The following is a 16576-nucleotide window of genomic DNA, read 5'->3' on the forward strand; positions in this document are numbered from 1 at the left end:
ATGGGCCTACGTGGAAAATTTGCTGGTATCATGATAAGTGTATTGACTGATATATTTTTGAGGTACTCTTCTTATTTATATAAGAATTTAGTGATGTGTGTAGCTTATATCTTTAAGTTACAGAAGATACCTGAGGTTTGAGCCATAAATGGTTTTCTGTTCAGCCATGAGTTAGAAGAACATTTAATTGGCTGATACAACTATAAGGGTATATTAATTCTGTCTCTGGAATGTTGTCTGCTGAAAGGTAACATTCAAGCACCTAAAATAATGAAAACATGTAACTTTGTTGCACTTTCAGAACAGGTATTTTGTGTTGAAGGTATTTTGTGCTTACTTACTAACACAAGCATGTATGTCTAATAAACATGTGTGGTTGGCAAATTAGATCACTGACTTTGCTTTACTATGACCTTGTACTGAGGATATAGCTAACCCTTACCCAGTTCAGGCTCTGCTTATTATAATCTACCAAAAGAGTCTAGTACCCTTGTGTTGTGCAGGATATAAGAAGCCGATATAAGAAGCATATAAGTCTCTGTTGACTTCCTCATGGATCCATGTGGAAAGTTGCTGATTCCCATGACAGGGCTTTGACAGAGACTGTGAGGTATGAAGTTCAAGGTTCCCTTTACGGTCAGGTGAGGTGACTTGTTCATATAAGAAGGCCAATATAAGTTCATATAAGAAGCAGCTTAAATCAATTTGCAAAACTTAACATGTCCAAGGAGCAAACATGAAACTGTTGAATCTTGACAAGAGACACTGTTAGAAATAGAAATAGGAGAGGTAAACAAGAACCAAAGAATGCAGGCACTTGTAGCTCCTGTTAACATTTTCAGATTTAATTCTCAGTGTAATAGAACTCTTCTATGCAATAAGAGAGTGCCACTGCTCTCTTTTGCATTTTTAAAAGATGATATTAACTGAAGTGTGGAAAATGGTCTATCAGGGTAAGATTGAATGCATGGAGGAAAGTTGAGGAATATTGCAGAAATACAGACAAGAGTGATGAAGGCCCAGACCCAGTGACAGAAATGGACAAAAGAACTGTGGATCGACTTTGAGATATATTTTGGAAGAAATCCCAGTAGGGTTTGCTTGTGGATTGGAAGTGAAAATGAAAACCAGGAGAGAGTACTATGTTTGGAGTAGCTATTGGAAAACCTTCAATGCTGGATGTAACTGCTAGAGAAGGTCTGTATTGGAAGGCTGAGGTTCCGCCTTACTGCAAACAGACTCCTGTAACAATGTCGGAGGAAGACATGTTATAAGTCTCTGTTGACTTCCTCATGGATCCATGTGGAAAGATGCTGATTCCCATGATAGGGCTTTGACAGAGACTGTGAAGTACGAAGTGCAAGGTTCCCTTTACAGTCAGGTGAGGTGACTTGTTCATATAAGAAGGCCGATTTTCCATGCATAAATAGGTCCAAAGGATAAGTCTCAGTATTTTAGATTTGTTTCAAATTTGTTGAGCCTTGCTGCTCCCTTTTACAAAATGAGTGGCAAAGAAAAGGGCCTCTAAATTTGTCTGTCATTATTAAAAATGATAATACTCATCAAAAGCTATGGAGCTTCACCATAATTGTTGGCTCAGTGTATAAATATATTTTTATAGTCATTGATTTAGTCAGTCAGTCAATCCATCTGTTAGTCTGTCAGTGATTCATTTAATAAACATTTATCATAAATTAGCCACGCACTGGGCCACGCAAGAGAGATGAGTCTTATATAACTCCTCTTTGCCAATACATCCACTAAGTATTTAGTCTATTAAACACCAACAAAAAATATCTCAAGTGCAATTCAGAAAACTGACTTCACTGCTTTCTATATTGCTCTGGGACTATTGCAAAAATTAAGGATTGAAGAAAAATCAGGTCAATTGCTTTTATGTTTCATCTATGAAAACTTTACATCCCTCAGCAAATGAGATTTTATTTTCATTTTAGACTTCCAATTTCTAATTGTGAATGTGCTTGAAATTCTTTTCTTTTTTTAAAAGAATGGGATCAATCCTTATATATAAATAGTTTCCAGATCTTAATAAACATTAACAAGCATGTAATACAGACACAGGCTAGGTTTGTAAACTATTCAATCTGAAATATTTTTATATACATTTTAGAAGAATTTAGTTTGCATAGGAAGAACTAAAAGGAGGGTATTCTCAACATTTTGTGCCACAGTTGTTGTTTTTTCAGTTTAAAGTGACATTAATACTTTGTAACCACTTTATTCTTATTTAACATGGAAATCTGGAGCTTGGTGTTAAGGAAATCTACGCGCTTTGGGAATAAACACAGCAAATCATTACTATTACTCGTAGTAAAAAAACGGTTAAGAAATCAAGAGGCAAATTGCCAGAAAGAATACATTCACAGCATTATCAATTCAGTGATACAGTACAAGAAGTTTACATGTTGTGAATTTTTTTTTATATTTGCCTTTAGCTGTTGGAGATAACTAAAGCACCTCATGAGTTATATGTGCGCATCAAGCCATGTAATAACATTTTCTCTTGTACTTCTCTAAGGCAGGCAATAATAGTCAACTATTAACTCGCATTGGTTCAACATTTAAAAAGTGAGGACCAGGACATTTCCTAAGGATGTATGTCCAGATTGGAAAAGAGAGTGAATTCAGAGATTTCTGGGTGGTTTCATTTCTTAGCTTATTTTTTCCTCATAGATTAATAACAATGATGATTAGTTCTGCCACAAATTTAAAGAGAAATGATATCAGTTCAAATATAAATTATTTTATGACTATTTAGCTTTTGGAGTTCCCAGAAGACTGACAGTTTCATCTTAGACAATTCATGAATGTGAAAGAGGTAACTGGATAATAATAGCAGCACACGTGGAAAATACCCCAGATCTTCCTGTATGATATATTGCATCTTTTCATTTGGCTATATTAATCTATTGTAAGATTTTTTTCTGATGCTACTTTCATAATACAAAAAGAACAAACACGGCCACAAATATGTCTATTTATCTGTGAGGGAAACACAATGAGACCTTTGTGTTGAGTCCAAAAGTAAGCTTCGTGAAAGGCAACTGAGAGTGCAGAATGCTGCTCTTTGTAAATAGGGCTGATTTGGTCCCCCATAAGCTCTCATTATGTATTCTGCTAACAGCACAAGGGTGTGAAAATAACAGGTCTGTAAGAGCCTGGTGCAACATTAAGATTTAATTAAACTTTGTTTTACTTGGGCAAGCTAGCCATGCAGCAATGTCACCAGAGAACAGAGCCCGGCATTGTATTGACTCGCAGCACAAAAACGTGGAGCGGAAATGCCACTGCACATGGTTCATGTAAACAAGATGAGGGGAGCGACTGGAATGGTGCTGTGAACTGAAACCATGTCACAGGAGCCATGCCTGAAGGATGCGAGGGTGTGGAGTCTGCAGAAAGCAAATGGACTCGGAGGGACTGAGCAGGAATCAGGGTTCCTGGCTTGTTCGAGGAAAGTGCAGTTACAACATTTTGGTGGGCCTCAAGGCATAGAGCAAGCACCAAAAGTGATGATGACAGGAAATGCAATTTCAGCTCCACATAAAAATAAAAAGTGTCTAAGCCGTCAAAACTACCCAAGGGTGGAACAGACTGCCTTTGAAGGTGGTGAGTTTATTGTCATTGGAGTATTTAAATATAGGTTGCACAGCCACCTGGTGGGTTCTCACTTGGTATAGTGTCCTCTGAATCCAGTGAATTAAGCCAGCTTGATATTAACTTAATAAAGGAGAGGCAGTTGAATTATGAATAGATATATACATATATGTGTGTGTGTATATATATATATATATACATATATATGTGTGTGTGTGTGTATATATATATATATATAAATTTTAGTTGCTTATGTGGCAGAGTTTAAGACAGGATTACTAGCACTGGCACAGGTGCCGTAACTTATAAATTAACACTGGAGGAAGGAGCAGTTTTTTTTCTGTTGAAGTTTTCTCTACCTATGCGGCATTTCAAAATTAAATACACTATAGCAGTGCATTCATTTCCTGGGACTACCATAACAAAGTACCACAGACGGGGTGGCTTAAAACAACAGAAGTGTATTCTCTCGTGGTTCAGGAGACTAGAAAGTCAAAATCAAGACGTGAGGAGTAATGTAAGCAAAATAGCTGAATACAATGTCCCTTATACATATCCCCCTCTCAAAAACAGTAATTTGGAGTGATGTCATGAGTGATGTCAATGGTGGCGTGAGGTGAGCCTCTTGACATCTCCCCTGGAATTTACATCAAATTGAACAACTATAACTCCACAAAGGACTCCCTATGCAGCAGACAGGTAAGACTAAGAGGCGCACAACCAAAATCATCTAAAGGTGGACAAATTGGGGGAGAGGGGGGGGAGGGAAAGGAGAAGTTCAGAGACATGGGCCATGGATACACAGGACACAGACTGGACCTCAGAGTTCCAAGCTCCCTGCATTCAGAGCTACCACAGCCACAGGAGAGGGAAGAACTCAGACTTCGAGTGCTTCTCTTATAGCCCACAGTCCTACCTGAGGGATCAGCATATAACACGGCTGAACCCAACGCTCATGGCAGAGACATTGTAGCAAAGACTGAAGGAAAAAGGGTGAAAACAGCAGTTTAAGCCCTCACTTTTGATCAGAGCACGGAAGGCATAGGCATGGAGCCTAGCCGACTCCTCCAACCCTCCCAGAGCTCACCCCATTCCCACCCTCCCAGTGCTAGAACTGGAACGGTAGCAGTGTCAGATCAAAAGAACAGAATATATGAAGTTCTGAGAACTGTGGCCTGCAGCCACAGACTTGCAGCCCAACTAGCTCCAGCAATTGGGAGGGAGTCTTGGGTGCATGACTGGCTTTGATGGCAGTTGCCACCATTGCTCTGGGCCACTTCTTACAACCCACCTATCCCCACCTATCTGGGCAGATCCCTGCAGGAGTAAATAGGGCCACGGAAACACACAGGCTCTGAATCTTGTGCAGGAAAAGCTTTGGCACTTCAGAAGCTCTCGATATTCCCCCACGGAGGCAGTGCTTTGTGACCCAGGTGAACTGTGCAGAGAGGAGAAGCCTGCCTTCCAGGGAATCCCCCTATCGTGTGAGAAGCCAGAACAGTGCAGAGAAAATATAACACTACAGTGTGAGAGAGAACAAAAGGCTGCAGTCAGAGAGAAAATAAAATATTCTACCAACACCTACTGGAACACAAAAGAAATAACTCTTCCTATTTCTTTTGCAGAACCTGTTGCAGAATCTGTTGCAGAACCCACTCCTGTAGATGCCTAGGAAGAGACATAATAATTCATTAATTGCCATGAATGACCAAGGTAACAAGACAACTCAGAAAGAAAATGAAAAGTCTCCAGAAATTGAAATGAAAGACATGGAAATATGTAACTAAAATGACAGAGAATTCATGATTGAAGTTCTTAAACAACTCAACAAGATGCAAGAAAACACAGACAGGCAGTTTAATGAACTCAGAAACATAATGAACATTTTACCAAAGAGATTGAAATTTTAAAAAAAGAACCAAATAGAATTTCTGGAGATTAAGAACTCAATAAAAGCAATGAAGAATGAAATAGCCAGCTTAGGTAATAGAGTTGACCAGATGGAGGAAAGAATCAGTGACATCAAAGATAGAAATCTGGAAATGACATGGATAGAAGAAGAAAGAGACTTGAGACTTAAAAAAAAATGAAAGAACTCTACAAGAACTCCATCAGAAAGAGCAATATAAGAATAATGGGCATACCAGAAAGAGAAGAGAGAAGGAAACAGAGAGTATATTCAAACAAAGAGTTAATGACAAGTTCCAAAACTTGTGAAAAGAAATGGATCTTTGAATCTAAGAAGCAAATAGAACACCCAATTACCTCAATCCCAACATGCCTTCTCCAAGGCACATTGTATTGAAGCTGTCAAAAATTAACGAGAAATAAAGAATCCTCAAGGCAGCCAGGGAAAAGAAGACGGTAACCTACAAAGGAAAGCCCGTTAGATTATTACCAGATTTTTCAGCAGCAACTCCACAAGCCAGGAGGGAGTGGAACCAAATATCCAAACTATTGAAAGAGAAGTTATGAGCTAAGAATTATATATTGAGCAAAGATATCCTTTATATATGAAGGAGAAACAGTATGGTATTGGCAGAAAAAAAGACACACAGTCCAATGGAACAGAACTGAGAACCCAGAAATAAACCTACATAAATATGGACAGATAATTTTTGACTAATGCCAAAAACATACAATGGAGCAAAGAGAGCCCATTCAATAAATGCGGTTCGCAGAATTGGAAAGCCATGTGCAAAAGAATGAAACTAGACTGCTATCTGTCACCATGTACCAAAATTAACTCAAAATGGATCAAAGTCCTAAACATAAGACCTGAAAAAATAAAATGCATAGAAGAAAACATAGGTACTAAACTTAAGGACCTTGGGTTCAAAGACCAGTTTATGAATTTGACACCAAAGCCAAGGGAAGTAAAATCTAAAATAAATCAATGGGACTATACCAAACTTAAAAGCTTCTGCACAACAAAAGAAACCACCAACACAACAAAGAGGCAACTGACTGAATGAGAGAAGATTTTTGCAAACAACACCTCCGATAAGGGGCTAATATCCAGAACAGACAAGGAACTCATACAACTCAACAACAAAAAAACAAACAACCCAATTGAAAAATGGGCAGAGGACCTGAAGAGACATTTCTCCAAAGAGGACATACAAATGGCCAATATACATATGAAAAAATGCTCAACATCACTAATCATTAGATACATGCAAATAAAAACCACAAGATATCTCCTCACACCAATTAGAATGCTATCATCAACAAGACAAATAATAACATGTGTTGGAGAAGCTATGGAGAAAAAGGAACCCTCATACACTGTTGGTGGGAATGCAGACTGGTGCAGCTGCTATGGAAGGCAGTGTGGAGGTTCCTCAAAAAATTAAGAATAGAACTACCATATGACTCAGCAATCCCTTTCCTGGATATCACCCAAAAATTCTGAAAACATTTATCCATAAAGACATATGTGCTCCAATGTTCATTGCAGCATTATTTATGATGGCCAAGACATGAAAACAGCCAAAGTGCCCTTCAATAGATGAATGGATAAACAAGTTGTGGTATATATACACAATGGAATACTATTCTGCCATAAGAAAAGATGAAATAGTACCATTTGTGACAACATGGATGGATCTTGAGATTATAATGCTAAGCAAAATAAGTCAGACAGAAAAAGTAGAGAACCATATGATTTCACTGATATGTGGTATATAAAACTGAAAACAACAGAAGAACAAGACAAACAAATGAAGAAACAAAAACTCATAGACATAGACAATAGTTTAGTGGTTACCAGAGAGTTAGGGGGTAGGGGTGGGGTTGTAGAAGAGGGTGAACAGGGTCAAATATACTGTGATGGAAGGAGAGCTGTCTCTGGGTAGTGAACACACAATGTGAGGTATGGATGATGTATTGCAGAATCGTGCACCTGAAATCTTTGTAACTTTACTAACAATGTCACCCCAATAAACTTTAATTTAAAAAAATAGTAATTTGGCATCCATCCACAGACCAAGGTGCTTCCATGGGAACTTTGGGATCTAGGTAGGAAACTGTGAAACCCAGTGAAGTCCAAGATCAAGGCTAGTCAGTCAGGCTGGCAACTGGGAAAATGACTCACTGACCAACTCCTGGCCATGGAAGCACAGATAGCTCTGGAACCCTGAGAACTTGGTGATACCTCCATCTGGCTTTGGCTCTGTCACCAGCACCATATGCCAAGAAACCAGGAAAGAATCTCGGTTCTAGCTATTGACCCTGAAGTGGCCCAGGGACCAGCTTGAACCCCTCTTGGCCACAGTCTGGGAGCACCTGTAGGTAAGCTCACCAAATTCAGTCACACTGTAGATTCTGAAAGTGCCCTGTATCTGGGCTGCAGCTTGTGCCAGCCATAGTCCATGATCATTGTTATAGGCAGAAGGACGCTGCAGGACACATTCCAATCTGCACCCCCAAAGATCCTGCATGCCTCGTACTAGGCATGAGCCCCTGCCCACCTGCAGGACCATGAACTGGACATTTGCCACAGGGACCAGGTAAGAGAACCACTCACTTGTATCCACAGGGATTCTCAAAAGACCATACACATGAATCCAGCTTCTTCACAGCCACAGTCAGCCAGTCTGCCAGCAGGAGAAACTCCTGTCTATGCCCCTGGAGAGCATGGGCTCAATACTTAGCTCCAGTCCCTCCAGCCAGTGTCAGAGACCAGTGCATTCTGCCTAGAGACCTGGTGGGAGATGTTACAACTGACACCACACAAATACACAGGATCTTAAGAAGCTACTATGAATAATTATATACCAACAAACTGGATAACCTAGAAACAATAGATAAATTCCTAGAAACATACAACTTATCAGGACTGAGTCATGAAGAAATAGAAAACCTGAACAGTTCATTAGTGAATAAGGAGATTGAAGCAGTAATCAAAAACCTCCCAACAACAAGTCCAGGACCAAATGGCTTCACAGGTGAATTCCACCAAACATTTAAAGACTAACTAATGCCAATCCTTCTCAAACTCCTCCAAACTGAAGAGGAAAGAATACTCCCTAAATCATTTTGTGTTCCAGTGTTACACTGAAACTAAAGGCATATAAGGACATTATGAAAAATGAAAACTATAGGCCATTATTCCTGATGCGTATAGACACAAAAACTCTTAACAAAATTCTAGCAAAGCAAATTCAACAGTGCACTATAAGAATCATACACCATAATCAAGCAGGATTTATACCTGGGATGCAAGGATGATTCAACATACACAAATCAATACATATGATATACCATATTAATGGAATGACAGATAAAAATCATATGATCCCCTCAATAGATGCAGAAACAAAAATGTTTGAAAAAATCCAATACCCTTTCATGATAAAAGGTCCCAACAATTGAAAGAACCCACAGCTCACATCATACTCAATGGTGAGAAATTGAAAGCTTTTCCTCTAAGATCAGGAGAAAGGAAAGGATGTCCACTCTTGCCATTTCTATTCAACATAGTACTGGATGTCCTCGCTAGAGCAACTAGACAAGTAACAGAAATCAAAGTCATCCAAGTTGTAAAGAAAACGTATGATTTTCTTTGTTTGCCGATGACACTATTTATATGTAGAATATTCTAAAGGCCCACCAAAAAGCTGTTAGAACTAATAAGTGATTTCAGTAAAGTTGCAGGAGAAAAATCAACCGACATAATTAGTTGCATAACAAACTAAATATTTGAAAAAGGAATAAATAAAACAATCTCATTTACAATAGATCGAAAACATAAAATACGAATGAATTTAACCAAGGAGTTGAAAGATCTGTACACTGAAAACTGTAAGACATCAATAAAAGAAATTGAAAAACAAAACAAAACAAAACAGATAAATGGAAAGATAGCACATATTCGTGGATCAGAAGAATTCATATTGTTAAAATGTCTATACTAGATATAAACTAAAATCCTATACATACACTAGATCTAAAGCCATCTACAGATTCAATGCGACCTCTATAAAAATTCTAATGTCATTTTTCCCAGATAAAACAATCCTAAAATTAGTATGGAACCACAAAAGACCCTAAATAATTAAGCTATCTTGAGAAAGAAGAACAGAGTTGGAGGCATCACACTTCCTGATTCCAAACTATACTTCAAAGCTATAATAATCAAAACAATAAGATAGACAGACACATAGACAAATGGAACAGAATAGAGAGCCTAGAAATGAACTTATGCACATATGGTCAACTGATGTTTGACAAGGGAGCTATGAATATTCAGTGGGGAAAATATATATATTTTAATAAATGGTGTTAAGAAAAATAGATATCTTCATGCAGAAGAGTGAGATTAGACCATTTTACACCAATCACAAAAAAATTAACTTGAAATAGGTTAAAAACTTAAAAGTTTGTACTTAAGTAAGAACTAAAACCATAAAACTCCCAGAAGAACACAAAGGAAAAAGTTCTTTGATGTTTGTCTTGGACTATATCAAACTAGAAAGCTTCTGTCCAACAAACGAAGCAATATACAGAAATATCAGGCAACCTATGGAGTGAGAGAAAATATTTGCACACCATATATCAGATAAGGAATTAATATCTAAAATATTATCATATAACTTAATAGAAAAACAAAAGCCAAAAAACAAAAGCCATCAAACCCAAAACATATAATCCAGTAAAAAAAATGGGCAAAGGACTGAATAGACATTTTTCCAAAGAAGACATACAAATGGCCAACTGGTTCAAGAAAAGATACTCCATATCACTAATCATCAGAGAAATTCAAATAAAAAACACTGAAATATCTCCTACTTGTTAGAATGGCTATTTTCAAAAAGACAAGAGATAACAAATGCTGGCAAGGATGTGAAGAAAAGGCAGTCCTTATGTACTCTTGGTGCGAATTGGTGCAGCCACTGTGGAAAACAGTACGGAGATTCCTTAGGAAGTTAAAAATAGAACTACCATAGGATTCAGGAACCCCACTTCTGGGTATTTAGCCAAAGGAAATGGAATCAGGATCTCAAAGAAATATCTGCAACCCCATGTTCATTATATTCATTTTAGCATTATTTACAGTAGAAAAGATACGGGAACAACCGATTTCCATCACTGGATGAATGGATAAAGAAAATGTCTCTCACACACACACACACACACACACACACACACACACACACACACAGAGGAACAGTACTCAGCAATGAGAAAGAAGAAAATCCTGCTGTTTGTGACAATATGGATGGACTGTGAGAGCATTATGCCAAGTGACATAAGCCATGTACAGCAAGACAAATACTGTGTTATATGAACTACATGGGGAATGTAAAAACAAACAAACAAAACAAAAACAAAAAAATAAAAAAACACACAAAAAAAACTCATAGAAACAGAGAGAAGAATAGAATGGTGGTTGCCAGATGCTGGAGTGTTGGGGAAATAGGGAGATGGTGGTCGAAATGTAGAGACTTCCACTTACAAGATGAATAAGTTCTGAGGACCTAATGTAAAGATGATGACGATAGTGAAGATACTGTATCATATACTCAATAGTTGCTAAGAAAGTAGATCTTAAATGTTCACATACACACAAACTACAAATATGTGAAGTGATGCATGTGTTAACTAACCTTATTTTGGTAATCTTTTAGCAGTGTGTGCATCTATCATATTATCACACTGTTTACCTTAAACTTACGCAATGTTATATGTCAAATATATCTTAATGCAGCTGGCAAAAATAAAATTGAATTTCAGATGAACAATGAATAATTATTTAGTATAAATATGTCTCCAATAAATGCACTGTTTGCCTGAAATTAAAATTTAACTGGGAAGAAAATGTGATGTGGGCAATCCCTGTTCTTTCTGAAGCTCTCTGTGAAATCTTTCTTTGTTTCTTGTAGCTTTTAGCGATTCTGGCTTGTAACAGCATAACTCCTGTTTCTACATTTGTCAGCACATGGCCTTCTTCCCTCTAGCATGGGTCTCTTCTGTATCTCCAAATTTTCCTCTCTTTATAAAGACATCAGTCCTTGAATTTAGGGCCGATCCTAACCCATTATGTCTTCACATGCACTAGATTACAGCTGCAAAGATCCTACTTCCAGTTAAGGTCACAGTCACAGATACCACAGTTTAGGACCTCAACATATGTTTTTGGCAAACACAATTCAATCCACAACAAGCAGTTTTACATGTTTTCATCATCAACACAAGTGTGAATTAAGGTATCTAATTTTTCTTTTTAATTTCCTTCCGTTCCTTGCTCTCAACTATCTGATCACTTTTGCTTTGCAGTCTCACAACACCGAAGCGTGTCTAATTCCTTGAATACATATTATAATTTTCTCTCATATGATTGTTCATGGACTTGGGTGTTCTGCTCTGTCTGCCGGACAACTCTCTAGTTGTTTTTCCAATTTTAGCAGCATCATCATTTTCTAATCTCTGCTGGACAAAACTGAGTGTCTTTCTCCCTTTGTTCTCATGATACTATCCACATATATTTTCACTCAGCCAATTATCAGACCATCTCATTAGCATTTGTTTACAATTCTCTTTCTATAAGACACTGTAGGTTATTTAAAAACAGGGACCATGTATATTACTTATTAATATTTATTGAATGAATTAATGGATTACTAGACAACTAAATGTATAGGTGGACAATGGCTTGTGCTAGTATCTAAAGGAACCCAAATGGGTGAGGAGTGTTGGATAGTAAAATGAAAACAGAGTGAAGACCATCAAAAAATATCTCACCTTTTAAAGCAATTTGTGGCCTCTTCCTTTGGCTAAACTAGAACAATATATAAGGCAATCCTTACTCCTTAGGCACATTTGTTTTTAGTAGGTGAATAGAATTATTCTGATGAATCACCACTGTGTATATATTCACATTATTTAAATATTATATATATATAATATTTATGAAATAAACCAAAGGGAAAAAATAACCAAAAACTTGTTTAGTGGATGTGATTACTGCAGGCTTGGTGTTCCGGATGGAAAAAGAAACTATCCTGGTATTTGTTCTCGCTCTGTTTCAGTATGTACAGAGAGACTGTCACTGGGGATCCTGTCCCATTTTATATTGAAGGGCACCTATTGTGCTTTTAAAAGTTTTTGGGTAAGACTGTTACATGATTTCCAAATATTAAGTTTGTATCTACTGGGAACATTTGCTTATTACCAAAGACATGGTTGAAACATTTCAGTGAAACTTTTAATAATGGTTTCCAAAGACACTGTCAAGAAAAGCATGCCATTGGGTGCTATTATCCATAAGGACAGTAGGCTAGAGTTTAGGAAAATAAGTTGAGGACATAATAAAACATTTTAAGAGCAGCTTATATCAGTGCTTCCCACCAATACGCCACCAAGTGTGAGTAGAGGAGGAAGGTAATTATATTTTATTATACTATCTCATTGGGAGTGTGCACTCGTAATTGTTTTGTGGGTACTTGCAAGAATCCAGCAATTATTAGCATAATAATGAACAAAGCATTTAGCAAAATTACTGCAGTCACTGGATAAATATATAATTGACCCTTGAAAAAAAGTGGGGGTTAGATATATGGACACCCTGCGCAGTTGAAAATCTGCATGCAACTTTTGACTTCTCCTAAACATCAGTTGTCCTTCTGTATCCATGGGGAACTGGTTCCAGGACTAGCTGTAGATACCAAAATCTGTGAATGCTCAAGTCCCTTATGTAAAATGGCGTAGAACAGTGCATACAATTGTCCTTCCACATCCATGGATAGAAAAAAATATATATGCACATATATATGAGGTTCTACAATTAAGTTCGCAAACTTGTTGCCATGTTGCTAAACTTTTTTGCTATCAGAGGGATTATTCATTATGAATTTTGTACCTACTGGAGAAACAGTTAACCAAATTTACTATTTGGAAGTGCTGAAAAGGCTGCATGAAAAAGTTAGACGACCTGAACTTTTTGCCAACAATTCATGGCTCTTGCATCGTGAAAATGCACCAGCTCACAGGGCACTGTCTGTGAGGGAGTTTTTAGCTAGTAAATGAAGAACTATATTGGAACACCCTCCCTACTCACCTGACCTGGCCCCCGATGAGTTCTTTCTTTACCAGAAGATAAAGGAAATATCGAAAGAAAGACATTTTGATGACATTCAAAATATCAGGGGTAATATGATGACAGATCTGATGGCCATTCCAGAAAAAGAGTTCCAACATTGCTTTGAAGGGTGGACTGGGCACTGGTGTAGGTGCATAGCTTCCCAAGGGGAGTACTTTGAAGGTGACTGTAGTGATATTCAGAAATGAGGTACGTAGCAGTTTCTCTAGGATAAGTTCACAAACTAAATTGTCAGACCTTGTAAGTAAGTCAGTCATTCAGCAGAATGAGGTATAATAAAGCACAAACATAACTGAGGTTATCTATTTCATATTTGTATTCTATTTCTTTGTCTCTCTCTTCATTTTTTTCCTTTTTTTCTTTTTTTTTTTTTCATTTTAATATCTGCTCTGCTACAGATCACCAGCTATAACTTAGGAAAACATAATCTGATAATATTGTCTAAAATTCTAATACTCGTGGCTTACTCTTCAGTATTATGGCATTTCCTAGATGGTAATAATATCTCGGCTATGACAACCCCTTAGAATTACTAGTGAATATACTTTTCCTCTCCCCCAAATTTTGAAAGATTTATATCCCTTTTCAGAACCAAAACATTCAAAAGTCTCAATATTAGTGACATAATTCAGTAATACAAAGTCCTTTTACATTCCACATCCCAAGCAAAATTATCAGAGGCAAAACAATAACTACAACAATGAAACAAAACAACACAACAAACAAAAACAACAGCAAAAGGATAACAGTGATTTGTCGACTGGAAATCACTGAAATCATACACCTGGTCATTCTCCATATTCTTTAAGAATTATTAGGTAACACACATTTAGTTGATGCACAAAATCCTACGCATTTATAACTTTGAAAATAACCAGGTAACTGTATATTTTTCACTCATAAATAACATATTTATATTATTTAAAATATATATTTAAAAAATCCAGGGACTTTGGAAACTGAAAGCTTTTACAGATTGTAATTTCTCAAGATTATTCTTGTGTCCTATGTTCCATTTTTAGGTTCAGAAATCATTGCCATGAACCCAGAACTCAGGATGTGACCTGCGTCTGTGCTAGAAGGTTTACTTTACATGTATTTATATTATATGAAGAAGCAGGTGGGTTTTTGTGGATGACATTTAAAGGCATATCATAGAAATAGATTTCTGAATTAGAATTCAGGCTTAACATTTCTCCTGCAGTCTGTAAACCTCATACATAAATCCTCTCTTTATTAGGATGTAAGACAGGGGGTGAACTTTCTTGTTAAAGGGCTTTTCAAGCATCCTTCCCAATGAAGTAGTTAAAACATTAGAAAACAGAGAATTAAGATTTTTAATAAAAATGGAATGGATTCTAATTTTATTTACTTTGCCACAGGATGAAAAACATATATGTGACCAGGATGGGAAAACAGAACATCTTAGAATTGAAGTTAGGGTAATTGCTGGATGTGCCTAGATCAGATGTCCTCCAAGGGAAGGAATCTGTTTTCACTCTCCTTATGGGCTGTCATCCTGCCTCTGATAATATACCGACAGCAAGGAAAAACTAACTTTTTATGAATGGGCCCACCACAAACAGAATGGAGTTGCTAAACTTTTAAATTTTCTTACTTATGTATTCATTGAATGCATAGTAGAGTGTCATTGTATGAAGCAGCTAAGAACGTGAGTTCTGGATCCAGACAAACTGAATTTAAATCTCTGCTCCAACTTTAACTATCGCCATGACCATCATCTCTGTGCCTCATTTACTTCATCAGTGAAATGTGACAATAATAGCACCTACCATATAAGATCATGTTGTAGTGTTTTATATCAAGCACACAGCCCCGTGACTGACACATATTGAGCCTCCTATGACTATGATGTTTTACAGTTACTTATTTTTAGTTGAGCGTTTACTATGTACCAGGCATTGTTCAAGGTGATGGGGATATAATAGTGATCAAATCAAAACCCCTACCTTATGAAATTGACCTTCTGTCTTGAGTGATGTGACAGAACCTAGGTAGTTGTTCATCAAACTCATCTACTCTTCCTTCTTTAAACGTTATTCATTTATTTGAGAAATAATTGACATATAACATATCAGTTTCAGGTGTATGACATAATTCAATATATGCACATCTTGTGACATGATCACCACAGGAAGTCTAGTTAACATCCATCCTGACATAGTTACATTTTTTTTTTCTTGTAAAGAGATTTACTCTTCCTTCCCAACACACAGCTGACGTGCACATCCCAATCTTCCATACAGTGTTGTGTATCTACAGGACCAAGTTCGAGCAAAAGTAATGTGAAAGGAAGTGATGCACACTATTTTCAGATATAGCTCATAAATATTTCCCAATGGAAGAGAATGCCATTCATTCTCTTCCACTGCCTGCTGGTTATACAGAGATGCCAGGCTGTACTTGAAAGCCACAGGTCAAAGATGTCAGTCTTTGTTCCTGAATGACTATTTGGGGCAAATCCCCAGTCCTACCTGTCTGCTGCCCCTGACATTCAGACTTCGTACAAATAGGAAACTGAGGTTTATCATATTATGCTGCTAAAATTACAAGACATTTTTTATAGCATGCAGCATTACAATAATATGGAGAGTATAGGTAAATATATAAATTATATGTACAATGTTGTATCAGTTAATGCTATGTGTTCAGTAGAAAAGAGAAGCAGAGAAAGGGAGTAGAGAGTGAAGAATAGTGGTCAGGGAAGTACTCATTTAGAAGGGGAGATTTCAAACGAGACTTCAGTAAATAGAGAGACACATACATAGCTATTGAAACAGCACTCCAGGCAAAGTGAATCACAAGAGCAAAGATTGATGAAGGAGTGTGCTTGGA

At 37.2% G+C, this 16576-nt stretch overlaps 1 protein-coding gene across 14 annotated transcripts in view; it reads right to left on the minus strand.

Annotated features, from left to right (window-relative positions):
• Positions 1-16576, minus strand: part of LRRC4C (leucine rich repeat containing 4C) — a 1074501-nt gene that overhangs the window by 188821 nt on the left and 869104 nt on the right. The gene's annotated exons all lie outside the window — the stretch shown is intronic.

The sequence above is a fragment of the Rhinolophus sinicus genome, linkage group LG06 (genome assembly GCF_036562045.2).
Source record: "Rhinolophus sinicus isolate RSC01 linkage group LG06, ASM3656204v1, whole genome shotgun sequence".
Taxonomy (NCBI): Eukaryota; Metazoa; Chordata; class Mammalia; order Chiroptera; family Rhinolophidae; genus Rhinolophus; species Rhinolophus sinicus.